Genomic DNA, 15,085 nt, shown 5'->3' with positions numbered 1-15,085 from the left:
AGATTAATTCTGAATGGCTAAGACAGTGAATATAATATCACAATACTGTTGTGAACCTGAAAAGAGAGATTTGTGGGAATGGCATTGGCAACAAATGCTGCCAGAGAGGAAAAGGTTTTCTTTTCTTGTAGAATATTAACATCTAGAAAGACATATCAGCAATGAAATGCTCTCTTCTCAAACCACATCCACTTTCTTTTTTTAGTACAAATAAACACAGCATGGGTATTCAAAGGATTGTTTCCAGCTCTGAAAGTGCTGGAGGAATTCACTGAAACTTCTGATGTTTCACCAAACAATGACCTGAGTGTGGTGGCCTTTTTATTTGGGATTTTTTTTTTTTTTTTCCTGTGGTTTGTGTTTCTCTCTCTTCCCTGCGGGGGTAGGGGAAAGCAAAGCAATGTAAAACAAACTTGGGGAAAACATTTATTTTTACTTTGCAATTAATAAAATTAGTCCAAATGCAGTTAAAACAACAACAACAACAACAAAAACACTCAATGTCACTGAAGTAAAAAAAGTAAGAAAGAAAAAGGCACATGTATTACTTGCTAAATACAAAAACAGAATAAAATATTTTAGCCATCCCTTCTGACAGGATCACTTTACTATGCTTGATAAATTTGTTTTGGCTGATACCCCTCTGTAAGACTCCTCGGATAACATGGATCTACCAGATCTTCCCCAGTACTCTGGGCTCCAGCTAACATAACCTCACCAGTAACATTCAGAGCATCACAATGCCCTGGTTTGTCAGCTCTTCTAATTTAAAGCATCTGTGAGGCTTCTTTCAGCCCTGCTTGGACAGCCAGAGAGTTAGAGAAATGTCACAACATCTTGTGCCGCTGGAAGAGCCCTAGGACGTACACGTGCAAAGCGCTCCTTGCCCCCTTCCCAGAGATCTATGCACACACCAGCCCTCCCAGGGTTCAAGCCACCAAAATGACACACTTACAGTATCGGGCAAGGCAGGGGACTTTTGGGACATCTCACACCCCCTGAGAAAGGAAGGGTCTCAGCAATGGAAAACTGAAAAATACCCTGATTCATGATGAGTCATGGCAGACGAGTGGTAGAGCTGATCCCTGGTGGGGTTTCACATCTCGTCTCCAGCCCCCTTCCTCCCAGTCCTCACCCTTGCCCTCCCCGAGCTGCCGCCGGTCCCCCCCTGCCCCTGGCATTACGTGCCCTGCACACCTGCAGCAGGGCTGCGGCTCAGCGGAGGCACAGAGAAGAAAGAGGCTGCCTTGCCAGCTGCGGGGGTGACCTGGGCTTGCACCGCTGTGATTCTACCACCCGACCCTTGAGAGCAATCCCTGTATTAAATCCCTGTATTTTCCAAAAGGCTGTTTCCACAGGTACATTTTGAAGTTGCAATTTTTGCATGACGTGGAAATGTGCTTCTGAATATATTCTCATGTTTCCAGTGATTATCAGTTTGCAGAGTGCTGTAGGCTACAAATCCCATACAAATAGCTTCAGCTATTCAGCGCCCGTGAGCACTGAGAGCCCTTGGAGAATTAGGGCTGCCCAAAAGAAAGAGAATAAAACCATTAGCGACCACATTTCTTTTCTCTTTTTCTCATGGATATGTTGAGGATGGGGATATGGCATGGGTGTAGGGAGCAGGGGGAGCTTTACCATTGCTGAAGCGGAAGGGAGACGAGAACCATGAGTTTAGCTAAATCATCTGCAAGTGAAATGCTGCACCGCTCGCTTGTTAGGATGAATGTGCAGCAGGCTAGCACACCGCTGTACGCTGCACAGCACCGGGAGTTGCTAGGTTACCCCCAGCATCAGGAATTCAGGGAACAATGTACTTATATCTTTTTCAATTTTGAAAAATAAAATAGGTATTGACATAAAATACAGTGTGGCACTGAAGTAATTTCGTAGTGGAGAGATCAGAGGAAAGGAGCCTTTCATCTCGGTGACAGCGGTTTACTTCTGGTTGTGACTTAGAGAGGGCAGCGGCGGGACGGCTCGCCGGGGCACCCATCTGCAGGAGGATGCTTGCAGCTCCTGCACCCCAGCAACTCCTTCCCCAGCCCTGCATCCCAAAGCCACCGGGCAGCTGCTGCTCTCAGCCACTTCAGCTGGTCCTACAGAAACTCCTGACAGCCCCAGTGATGTATGGGCCTCGGACTGGGCAGGAAATAAACCACCTTTTTATGATGGAAACAAATCTGACAGGTCTAGCGGAGGCTCTCCGCTTACTGGTGTTGTGCCTTGAGCTTCATTATCGTTGTTGTTATTATCATCGTTCTCCTCTTCATAGATAACGTCATAATTTACAGTCAGGCATTGTGCACACTGGATGATTGATGTTGCCTGGGCATGAATAACCCTTTCTATAGGATTAATAATGGATCTTCAGTGAGAAACAGGGGTGGGAAGAGGGAAGAGTGGGGGAACTCCCTCATAAAGGCAGCCTTTCCTCGGATGCTCTGCTCAAGACGATAAGATGAACTTCCTCGAGCCTGTGCACTGTGCTCCTGTTGTCCTAAAACAATCACTTGGTGCAGGAGAAAATATGATGTCTGCACAGTGACAGGACAGGGGTACCTGCCAGCCTTCCCCTGCACGGACAGTGAAAGGGCTTTCAGTGGGCTGTGAAGGAGAGCTGTCTTGCACCAACACGTCAGGTTGTGGCATAGGCTCCACCACCGTGCAAAATGGACTGCGTTTTTCATGTTACAGATGCACCACTTCTCAGAAAAACATAAGGACAGTGCCCCTGGATGCTCGCTTGGCTGTCATTCTTTAAGGGTCAGAGGGGGGGACACCGTGTCCCCCTTCCCCAACCTTACTTAAAAAAAGCCTCAACCATGTTTCTATGATAGGAGCACGTTTGTTTCAGTCAACTGCAAAGTCTCCCAGAATAAACAGGCTACCGTAGAAAGCACATGTTTTTTTCATGTTTCTGTCTCAAGCTGCATGCATGTCTCTCAGCAGCCTCACCAGCACTTTTGTGTTGGGCAATGAGGGAGGAAAATGCAGTCCGCTTGCAGTAACACTATGCTACAGTTAACCACAGCCCCAACATCTCATTATCAATTTAACAGGGCAGCTCAGACCACAATGGCTGAGCTACAGGAAGGGCTCATTTTCTTGTTGGTGCTTTTCCACATCCACCTTTGCAAATTGTCAGCAGATTTTATATTCTGTAAAAATGAATATGAATAAAGGTTGCATTTTTGTGGATAGACTCTGATGACACCATAAATTACAAGGGTAAGCACTGAAAGGTTTGCAAAACCCCACCATGATCCAAGGGTAAAATTACATTTTATAATTACTAAAGGATTAATTTCAAAGTGATTGGGACTTTAGCTTCATTTACTGAATCAGTTTCTGTACAACTACATGTATATTATCTGAATTGTCAAAAGCTTGTTGGATTCCTAAAACAGATCTGAATTTACTTACAGAAGGGATTCTTCATAGGTATAAGCTTTAAAAATGAGTCCTATAAGGATACCCCCTGATCCATAGTGCTGGCTAAAGGCAGAGCTGACTCATCTATATCTTTCCTGATACCAGTTTTCCTATCTTGCTCTTAAAAATGACTCACGGTGGTATTTCAGCACTTTCGAAGACAAAACTCAGATTCTAGTGCTTAACTTTCCTCACTCTCCATTAGGTTTTCCTGATGTTTAACCTCAGTTGTGCTTTTTGTAATGCAAACTTATAACTCCCTTTTAATTTAGAGCAGACAAAAAAGAAAGTTTATTCCTCTCTTTTTTCCAAGCTTTTTGTCATATTTAAAGAATATTTTCAGCTTCCTTTTATTCACCTTTTCATTAAACTAAGCTAATTCTTGTTTCCTTCTGCCTTCACTCCTAGCTCATGTTTTGCAGGGCTGATCAGTCTCACCACTATCCTCTGCATTTACATCCCCTCCCATCATCTCTCTCTTTCTCCCATGCAACTTTGCAAATTATGGTTTCCAGCCAACCTTTAAATAACTAATGGCAGGTCTTCAGCTGAAGAAAATCAATGTTGCTACACAAACGGAATCAAGCTGACTTGAGCCAACAGTCACAACTCTTTACTATTATCATCTGTAAAGAGGGTGCAAAAATATATACATGCTCGACAAGTTCTTTGAATTACATGGATAAGAAAGCACTGCAAAGTAGGCATTACTGGGTTTTTTTCTGCTGTCGCTAATCATCGCTACATACTCCACCTCTGGAAGAATTAACCCAAATAGGCATCATTAGACAATGGTGAAAATAGATTGAAAAACAAAACCAAAAATAAATCCTCATATATGGACTTCATTTGGGTTAAGTTTACTTTGCATTTTTTTTCTCAGCTCACACAATGCCATGTTTTGCAATATTGGCTGTACCCATTCTTATTAGACAATGCCTTATGTCCCTTTTCTCTTGTTCATGTCAGGTGCCCACCAACTGTAGTACTGAGGGAGAAAAGCCTGCTTAGATAATTAGGTATGGGCAGCAAGACTTGAAGAATCACCTCCAAATCTCACCTCAAAGTAGTGGTGATACTGATGCAGGGTCCATGGGAAGAGCTATACACTGCCTTAAACCACTGCTTGCTCACTGGGGCCAGAAGGCAGCCAGGTACGGGACTGTGACTTCCCTGCGGTGGAAGGAGTTCTCCTCTTCTTAATCACCCCAAGACAAAACAGAAATGCACTGTTTTTTTCCATAGTAAAGATGAAGTAGAGTCGCATTCCTCTGCCAGATCTTTCCTTGGAATAGCACTGTTATGAACCTTCCCTACCTCAAGGAAGAATACTGGTATTGGCAGTTAAGATGGTCATTTTATGTCACATAATTCTGGGACACCACCCAAAAATAGATAGACAATGAAAACATCTGTTTTCAATCCCTTGATGTATTACTTACTGTATTTTCTCTAGCATTGGCTTAATCTTTCTATTCATCAGATAAAAGGTAATTTGAAAACATTTTCTAGTATATGGAACATCAAATTATAGCCTGGAGTACAGAAAATCAAATTATTTTTTAATTTTAAAATACTTTTATTAAGAACTCAAATTACCTTGCAACATTAAATTTTTAATAAGATAGTAGAATTACAACCCCAAGTTTTAAGAGAAAATGGAATTTGTGTTGCTTGATTTCTGGGAATTTTTTTTTAATGGTTTAAAAGTGCCTTTCTAGTTTGAGAAAAGCATTTGTAAAAATGTTACTATGGGATGCACATTTTTCAACTTTCTATGACTTCCAGATCCAATGATAATTTTAAAAGTAAAAGGATTTCTTTTTAACTACTGTTTTACTCATCTGTTATGTTCCTTGTCTGCAAAGTGCTTGACTTGTACTTTGCAAGAAAGATGTTATTCAAAGCAGCTGATGTAAAAGGATTTAACTTTCTTGCAGTGTGTTGACTACTCATTTTTCTGCCTTTTATTTCCTTAAATATCCATGGTCTGTGAAGCAACTGTATGAGTCAGTTTAATCTTTGGCATCTGCAAAGCATTTACCGTGTTTGTAATCAAGCTGCAGTACTTCATGTTCTTCTCAAAGAAGTCTTAGGTGTAAGGTGAAGGATTTTTATCATGTGAAGATTAATAAAAGCCTGTGTGGTGCTTGGGGAAAAGTTTCTGATGTGCACTCCACAGGACGGATCCTCAAGGCTTTTGTTTTGCTGTTGTCAGAGGCCATGGATCACGATTTTCTTCTGGTACAACAAAGAACAAAACACCTACACTAACTACACCAGGAAGTCATCCCCTTCGTGCTATACGCTTAATTCACCTGCCCTCTCATCCTCCTTTACATAACAAATAAACACGCTGGTGGCATTTTACCACTGGTAGTTTATGGGGGAAGTGCTTTTCTCTTGTGATGCAGGAACATGCAAGAGCGAGCCAACAGCCTGCCCCATGCCTCTCCTCACTCACACCCATGACCTGTGCTCGTCTTCCTTGTACAAAAGTCCAAACAAGGACATGCCTCAATGCAGTGTTTAATGAGGGGGGGCACAAAACGAAGTCCAGCTACCTTATCACAGTTGTGAATGACTCATTAACTCCAAAGCCAATTAACACTAAGCTCAAATTAGGACATGTCACACTATGGATGTGCAGCAAGAGAATTATAGGACAACTTTTTCTTCTCCTGCCTTAATCTGCAGGTGGTCCTATCATAATTGTGAATGTGACATTAACACAGCTAGCCCCAAAGCCGATCATTCCAAGCTAAGAAAGCTAAGCTTTCCTTTCCAGACAGCTCTCCATCACACTCTTAGGAGAAGTTGCACAAGACCTGATCCCTGCCTGGTGTGCTGTGCAAACATATGTGCTGCAGACAAAATGGACCTATGGCAACACCACCGCTGAAGGAGCCTCCGAGCACCATTGGAGAGCAGAGGCTACAGGGAACAGATGGATCTGTGTACCAAGAGATGCTCCATCCTCCCCTCCCACCTTACCCAGTCACATACCACCTGCTGCCCACCTCCATGTGACACCAGAGGTCCCCTTCCAGCCAAAGCAGAACTGTACTTGTCCTCCTGCCAGAAGATAACGATAGCCATGAGAGCAGTGACCAGGTAAGACTTTTCAACATAGAAATCTACAACAGTGGCCAGTAGTGCATGAACAAGAATATGCCTCGTCTTTTGGCTTCTGGTCCACAAGTAAACAAACACAGCATCTCACCCAGACCACAAGGAGGTTTAAAATGGAGATTTCCCGTTTAGAAATGTGATCAAGTTTGCCTCGCAGTTCTAAACTCTCAGCTTTCTGCCTGCAAAAGTCAACTATGAGTTTACCTAGCAACAACATACAAGCTGTGCCTGCTCATAAACCACCCAATGCAGCCTTTCTGGAGCAAACAATTATAGCATTTCAATGATTGGAATGTGTCACACTCACTCAGCGTGAGTGCCCTACAGAGAAGAGCCTAAATACTTGTCCACATCCATCTGACTACACAAAGTGTGCATGCAAAATGTGATCTTTCATTTCAGCTGGAAAGATGGTTTCATAACACTATTCATCAGTTCCTGAAGATTTCCAATCCCTTTGCTGTCGAGATTGCACACATTGTTCCTCCATTTAAGAGGCATATGTTAGCATCACAACTGCACCAGCATTGCAGTAATACCAGATCCTGTGAAACAGGCTTAAAAAAAAAACCCAAAACCTAGAAAATGTAGGGGAAAACTATACATAAAGATACACAGTGTGGCTCTCCTGTAGTGAGTTTATTAAGTTTTTCAAAAGCAATAGAAGATACTGGATAATAGATGGCCCAACAGTGACTACAAATCAGTAATCTATGTGAAGGACTCCACTTATGTCATGAGCAGTGAAAGCACATCTCCAGCAGTTTAAGCAGAGAATAAATTCAGCTGTACTGGTCAAAACCAAGGATTAGGTTCCTATTCTAGTAATACATAGTGAGGCCTCCCCCTGCCCAGGAAAAAATAAATGAGAAAATATAAACACAACATCACAACATAAAAAGCCACAACCAGGAAAGAGGCTGTTCTACCACCCTCTCCAGTTTTATTATTTCCAAGTCTTAGCTCTGGACCTCTTTTTAGTTACTGTAGGTGAAGGAAAACATCTTCAGGACATGTTGGAGCAAGACAGAAACCCTGAGTCACTTGACTGACCTCATCGTGCTCTTCAGCTTCAGGGTTGGATCTGCAGTAGGAATAGCAGTTAGCATATAGTAACAGTAGTGGGCTGAAGGGGCTCCAGGTTGGCTTATCTACCCAAATCCTCTGTTCAGTCTTGCGGCTTGTGGTGCTGAAGCTCGACAGGTAACAGCAGCCAAAGCAGCTGGCAAAAATCCAGGTCTCCACATCCGTAAGCACTCTCTTTGCTGCTAGGTGTTGCAGGGCTTGATATAAGACAGTATGATTTACTAATGTGGAATGATGTATTTAAAAAGCAGGGGAAGAAAGCTGCTGTAACACTGCCCCATCACAGAATGGAGAAAGGGCAGTGATTGATTGCTGATGGAGAAGACCCTCAGGCTGACTGAGGACTTGTTGGAGGAGCAGGCCAGAGCTCTTTCAGAGGTGTGCTACATCCCAGGTAGAATTCACGGCAACGTGAATTTCTGTAGGACAATAATGGTCACATTTTTCTTAAAAATGAGGCATGGATTGTACCCTCAAAAGTATGTATCTTATTGAGACCCAGGGTTCATGCACATAGGTAGGGATACAACCATGCTCTCCTTAGAAAGGAACACGGTTCACATAACACACCATTCAGATATATGCGTCCAGCTTTCATAAAGATTAAACATGAAAACTGAAATAAAACAGACAACGATTTCCCAAAAGCCCATCATTTTGGTGTAACGGGCTGGTTATACTTTGGCTTTGAACTTTAGAAATCACTTTTTCTGAGCTAGCAACCTACTCTGAGGTGCAAGAGTGGCAAGAGCAGAATTATAAACCAGCATTACACTTTGGCTTCTAAACTCTCCTGCCCCACTTCTGCAACAGAAAATCTCAGCATTCAGAGGTTCAGAGTTTTGAAAGTACTTTGGACAAATTTCATTCAAAGCAGGAGAAAACACCTACCAGCCACAAAGACTGTGTTTGAAACCTCAACCTAGTGCCACACCTTTGTGTGCACTTGAACAAAACTGAAAGGTCATTATGAGATACCTGTGAAGAGCACTTTCAAATGCAGAAAAGCAGGGTTTGTAGGAAAAGCTAAAATCTCTTACTTGACCAACAAATACTGTGGGAAAAGATAGAGAAGTGTTGGGCTTAAAGTACTTTCCTTAGTTACAATAAAAAGCAGAACTACCCACTCTTACACAACTTTCTGCAGGCAAGTTCAAGGTATAAATGATGACAGAAAGTCAAATTATAGTGGTGGAAATCTCCTGAAAAGTTGCATTAACAAAGACAGGTTTTGTGGGTAGAAATACTACCTACAGTGGCCAAGTCAGTGCCACCTTCCCACACTTCACATTTTGCTTCAAACCTACAAAACTAAACAAAATAAAGTCCATTCTTCATAAAAGCAAAAAAAAAAACCCCAGACAACATAGGACAGTTTTTGTAGGGAGGAAATATTTAAAATTCAGAGCAGAAGGTACTAAAGAAGTGGTCAGGAAAGAAGGAAGAATTTGGGGTGTTGAGACTAAGCAATGGGATCAAGGATGCTGGAGACAAAACAAGGGAGGGTGACAGTGTGAGGGGGGGAGAAATGAGCTCTGTTCATCCGTTAGGAGAGGTAGGACAGCAGCCTGCCTGAATGCCAAGGGCAGAGCAGAGAGGGATCAATAGGGATCCCAGAAGAAGGACCAGTATGAGATGGAGGAGGTTTTAAGAGGAAACAGGGGAAGATGAAACACGACAGGAGTGAGTGGGCCGTGTGGATGAGTCAAGGAACTTGAACAACAGAGGACTTTGGAAATCTCCAAGTACAGCAGGGGTTGAAATCTGAAAGAGAAAGGGCAGTAAAACAAATAGGAGATGAGAGGCAGAGAGCTCCTTTCAGATGGTGCCAATCCTTCTTCCAGGGAGTTAATAAGACCCCAAGCAAAATAAGAGAGACACAGGGGTGGAGATGAGATTTTAAGCAAGAAGTCAGAGGTGGCAAAGAGCTTTTACGGATTAGAAATCTCTGAGCAGATAAGAGAGGAGGAATAGAAGGGCCTGGCCAGGGAGAAGATAGGGCTGGAAGGAGAAAAGGTCACCCTCACAGTAGAAAGAGAGCAATGTCAGAAGGGAAGACATCTCCCTGATGTCCTTTGCACAGCAAGAATAAGGGCCAGGAGTACTCAAAGCTGAGAAAAAACACCACAGTTGTTGACACCACGGTAGCACTGGTCCCTGCTCTTCTTCCCCACTATTTTGATATTCCTCAGGGCCTCATGAGGGTTTGTCTTAATCGTTTTTTCTTTCCAGCCCTAATCCCTTCTCCTCTCAATCTGGCAGTGGCAGCAGTGACAAAGGCATATTGAGTATTGTCCCCCGCCAGCTATGCAGTGGGTGGCTCAAAAAGAGAAAGAGCCAATGGAGCTCACACGGCAGGGGCAAAAGACTTTTGACTGTGAGGATATATCTCTCTGCCTCTTCTGAGCCACCCAGGGATGGCAAATATCACTGCCCACTAATCTGAAGCAATTGGCACCATCCACACTGCAGGGGCAGAGATCTTGGCAAGCATCCCTCATGGGAGAGAGCACACAAAGGAGAAGAAAGTGGGCAATCATGGGGACATGGAGCCACGGCTGCTGCAGGAGGGGGGGATTTTCGGAAAGACTCCCATTGAGGGGAGGCATGAGGTTCTGCTTCTGAAGGTGGGGATGGCAAGCAAACTGCAGCTATTTCCCATAGGCACTCACTTCAAACATAACAGAATAAAGATGACTGCAGAAAGTAGCCACAGACATGCAAAAATCCCTCTGTGAATCTCGCCGTTGTTTGTTCTGTACTTGGAGAAATACTCTGTTTAGATATTGGAACTGGAACAGCCTGCAAAATAACAGGACCTGAGTATCACTTCCACATTTATTCTGTGGGATCAGGATGCAATAAAGATGTGCATTTAGAAGATAACATAAAGTGACTTATTTTTAATAACTGATGAAATTGTTTTAATGCTAGAAAGATGAAACTGTAGGCATTGATATCCACATTCTTGAGTTGATATCAGAATAAATAAAGGAATTTCATTGTTTTTAAATGTTATTCACTTGGGATGCCTGCTCACATTTAACAAAGCAAACCAGAGATGTATTTAAACAGATGAGTAAAACATTAAAATTAAAAACCAGCCTGCTTTTTCTCCAAGTACCTTTTCAAATGGCACAGAGAACTTTACACAAGCTAAAGAAGCCTCCACATTTAATTCCTGAAGGCATTGATATTTCCTCAGCTCATCCAGCAGTCTGGTCAGGTACTGCTGAGTCAACCTAGTTCTGGGACTTTCCTTGCTTGTTAAGGCTGCGCACAGGCCTTGAGATATCATTATTTCACTGCTGTGGCACTGCAAAAAAAATCATCTTGCTGGTTTACTATGGCTTAGAAGTAAAGGTTTAAAATTCCTTAGCATTCATGTTTACTGTCTTTAAATCCAAACCTGAAATGCCAATTCATTTGCAGAAGTGGGTTCTTTTTCATGCTGTGATATTATTTCTCTCTGGTTCAGATACCCTCACGGTTATCTGAGGACTGTAAGACACTGAATTTCATAAAACATTGAAATCTAATTCTATTTTCTGCAGAGCCAACATGGAGTGTCAAGCCTGTCATACTGAGGCTTATACCACCACAGAATTTAAAAACTGTGACTTCCAGAAGATCTGCTATGCATGTATTATACAGAAACGCTTTAGGTGCTTCACTGTTCCTGCTGGTTTATCTCACATATCTCACATTCTGCTTCCAGGGCAGATAAGTGTATTATTAACATCCTAAAGGAATATCTTCAAAGGGACCTTTTGGCCTACCAAAGCCATCGCTGTGGACCACACGATTACCCTCTGGATATACGTGGGCAAGGTGGGGAAGAAAGAGTGAGGCAAGCCACATGAGTGAAAGAAAACATTCTGCACAAAAGACAGTGAATACAAATCAAGCATGAACAAACTTAGACCAGAAATTTGAACATTATAACAGAAATCATCTTCTGGAAGGGCTGTATTATAGGAATCATGGAAGAAACAAAAAAAAAAGCCCAACTGACCTGAGGCTTGATAGATGTATTCATGGAAGTACATCAACATAAACGTGGTTCAGTATCAGGGTGATGGCCTTAATAATTCCTGTCTCGTGAAAGGATCCGCTCCCATCCTTTTACGTTTCCTTGAGGATAACTGTGCGCTGCTGAAAATGTGAAAATATAATGTCTACTGTCAAATATTGCCAAATCCTTGCCAAAAAACTGCCAGAATCAGTGGGATGATTGTGATGATCGTATACCAAAAATGTGTTCCCATCAACCCAAGTAAGTGACTTCATTCATGCGATGACTTCCATGTGAGACAAAGGCAGTGTATCCCTGAACATCATCCAAGTAATAAAACATACATTGGTAAGGGGTGCTTTGAGACATCTAATCCACCTCAGTAGTTTTTTGTAGAGCCAAGTCCTGATAGGTGTTGATCTCTTTTGGTTTTTTTAAAAAGCCAGTGACAGCAAGTTCACAACTCAAACAGTAACTCTGCATTATGTCAATACTACATTATAGTTAAAAAGCCCTCCTAACCCATAGCTTGGCCATTTAAAAGTAGTAATTCATTGTGGAGATGGAAGATAGTTTCCTTCCTCACTCAGAATTTTTCTTCCCTTAATTTCTCTTAATTTTGCATCTCTCCTCAAGTAAAAGTTTATGGCTTTCTGAAGAATATGCTGAAAAAGCCTCAGGATAAGCACACTCATCAAAAGCACTAAAAGCTAGCTCAAGTCTTACTTCGTCCTTCCAGGAGCTCAAGATAAATTTTCAAACAAAGCTCAATACAATTTCAGTAAGATATGGGCATCTCTGTACATACATGTGGCCTCTGAAAATGGATCCTAACTCAAACAGGCATTTTTCAACAGTTTGTCTTACCACTATAAAGTAAGCTTGAATTTTCTAACCTTCATGAAGATGAAGGATGACCAAGTTTCATGAAATCACGGTGGAGGAACCCTGTCATTGTTCTCTGCATGCTTTAGGAATAAAACTTGACAATGAAACTATCAGACAAAGCAAATCCTCATTTAACTCCAGTAAGGGAAAGCAGAATTTGTTTGGGTGTGACCTGCTACATCACTGAAACTTAGGTCCATTTTTTAAGAATTTCAGAGATTTGGGGAGAAGTCTAGTGAAAGACCCCTTTCTGTTCTTCCCTTTTGATAACAAGATCTGGCTCATGTACACTTTAGTGCAGGAATCATAGTGTTGACAGGGACACGTGTCTCCCTCAGTACGATCACACCTCACCAAATCTGTCCCTTCCTAGGCAAGGAGGTAGGTTCAAGTGGGCCTCACCAGAGATGGGACACTAGGTCCTTCAGACCCTCCATCTGATGTAATGCAGCATTCTGACCATGATTCCCTCCCGGGAGGGAGGTTAAGAGGGGGAAAAAGGAGGACACACAAATCTGTGCATCTGTCAGTGGCCACCTGTTGAGGGTTTTTTTTGCTAACATTGGGTAAGAAAAGGCTGGCTGTCTTTTAGAAGATTCACAGAGTGAGTGAGTGAATGGAAAGCCAGGATGAGGGATACCAAACCAGGAGGAGGACAAGCTAAAACGAAGACAAGTTATCAGATGCCTTAAGGAGTTTAGTCCAAGTTTGTTGCCTGCTCCTAGAGCCCTTTACCCTGCACTGCAGCACTGTGGACCTTAGGTGTCCCCAGCACCACTGGTGGTGAGGGCACATGGGCAGGACACGTGTCGGGGAGCTTCTCTGGGCCATATTGCAAAAAAAGAATAATTAAAAGCACCACATTTTTATGGCTTTCCTGCATCTTTGCCATTCTGCTCAAATATTTGAACCTCAAAATCACTAAACATATTTGAGGATGAAGGGATGTGGAGCAGGGCCTAAGGGTTTCGTGGAGCAGGTGGAGAGAAGAGTGATGCCTCCGTTACCTGTTCTTTCTTCTTTTGAGTAAGGTTTCATTTCTTTTGCCACAGTTAATGTAAAATATCATTACTATTTATTATCACTATGACTAGATCTTACAACCATATGGAGGAAAATCTTTTAAAGTCAGTTTTATACTTACTACTGAAAAAAAAACCAGACCCCAGGAGATATCAAAATAATGATATCTCCCTTCTCTTTTATTTTTTTTCTGAACACTCATTATTCACATTTTGTATTAAACTCGTTTTCTTCCATTATTTCATCAGCTGTGTCTGTAGATGAAATTTAGAGTATTAGTAAAACATTAGTTACATTTGCCATTAAAAGATGTTAATATGAGTATTATTTAATTACAAAAATATCCTAGAACGGAAATGAATACTTTTATTGAAGAGACCATTTTGAAAAATTTTCATTAAAAAAAAAAAAGCTCCACATCACATGTGTGTTAGAGTGCAAAGTGCTTTTACAGCCCAACATAAAATATATTTTATAGAAAAGCATTTGTAATGTAGAAGAATTATTTTCAGGCTGTGATCATTATTACAAAAAATAAGTAAGCAATTGTCAGGATGATGTGTGAAAAAGCCAGGTGATGACAAACAGCTTAGTAATTATCGCCAGATTGGTCCTGCAACACTTCCCAAATAAAAAGTGCAAAATGCACGCAACTTCTACCACGCCAAGGGGAAAAAGTGTGTGTGGGGGGGGGGTTAACCATTCCTTTCAGCTAATCCTGCGACCCGGTCCCTCGCCCTGCACGGCTCCCAAGACATGTCCGCACGCTGACCCACAGTCTGAAAAAAGGAAAAAAATTCAAGGCTGCTTACGGCCAGGATCTTCCCAGTCCTTCCTCCTCAGGGCACCGGGACGTCTCCTTTCCTCTTCCCACCCCCGACCATTTTTCGGGACGACGGGGGGGTCCCAGGGCACCCACTCCCTTGCCCGCTTGTTTCTTCTGTCCGGCGGCTCCCTCCGGAGAAACATAAAGGGGAAGGAGCGTTCCAGCCTAGAAACCCTCCTTTTTTTCTTTTTCTTTCTTTTTTTTTTTTTTTTTTTTTTTTTAACACTGCAAAGGGATGAGAACTGCGCGTCCGCGCGTTGCAGCCCCTGCGCGCAACTTGAGCGGTCCAAGGGGGCGGGAGGGAGCCGGCACAGCCTTACCCGCCCCCCCACAGCTTCAAGCTCCGCTGATCCCCAAAATTCAGGGAAGGGCCCAAAAATTCTGCGGACGGGAGAGGCATTTGGGATGCCCTCCGGAGGGGACAGTCTCCCCACCGCGGCTGCGCTCCGAGGGTCTCCGCCGGGGATTTGCCCCGGGACCCGCCTCCCCCCAGGGTCTGCCCGGCCGCTTATTCAGCAGCCAAGAGCTGTCTTTGAAAACAAAATAAAAATTAAAAAACCACACACACACACACACACACACACACACACACAAAAAACAAACCCAAACCCTAAAAAAAAACCCAACAAAAAAAACCAAAAAAAAACCCAAACCAAGCAAACAACAACAACAAACCT

At 42.7% G+C, this 15,085-nt stretch overlaps 1 long non-coding RNA gene across 1 annotated transcript; it reads right to left on the bottom strand.

The window, feature by feature from the left end:
* Positions 1-7,248: 7,248 nt before the first annotated feature.
* LOC115336923 lies at positions 7,249-14,867 on the bottom strand. Its single transcript, XR_003921992.1, has 5 exons — positions 14,721-14,867; positions 14,395-14,684; positions 11,672-11,811; positions 10,329-10,458; positions 7,249-7,654 (listed from the first exon to the last, which is right to left on the bottom strand). It is a non-coding gene; the product is annotated as an uncharacterized LOC115336923 (long non-coding RNA).
* Between the last annotated feature and the right edge of the window lie 218 nt (positions 14,868-15,085).

Source organism: Aquila chrysaetos, chromosome Z (assembly GCF_900496995.4).
Source record: "Aquila chrysaetos chrysaetos chromosome Z, bAquChr1.4, whole genome shotgun sequence".
Lineage (NCBI taxonomy): Eukaryota > Metazoa > Chordata > Aves > Accipitriformes > Accipitridae > Aquila > Aquila chrysaetos.
Note: the sequence above shows the minus strand (reverse complement) of the source record. Positions and strands in the feature narration are given on the sequence as shown.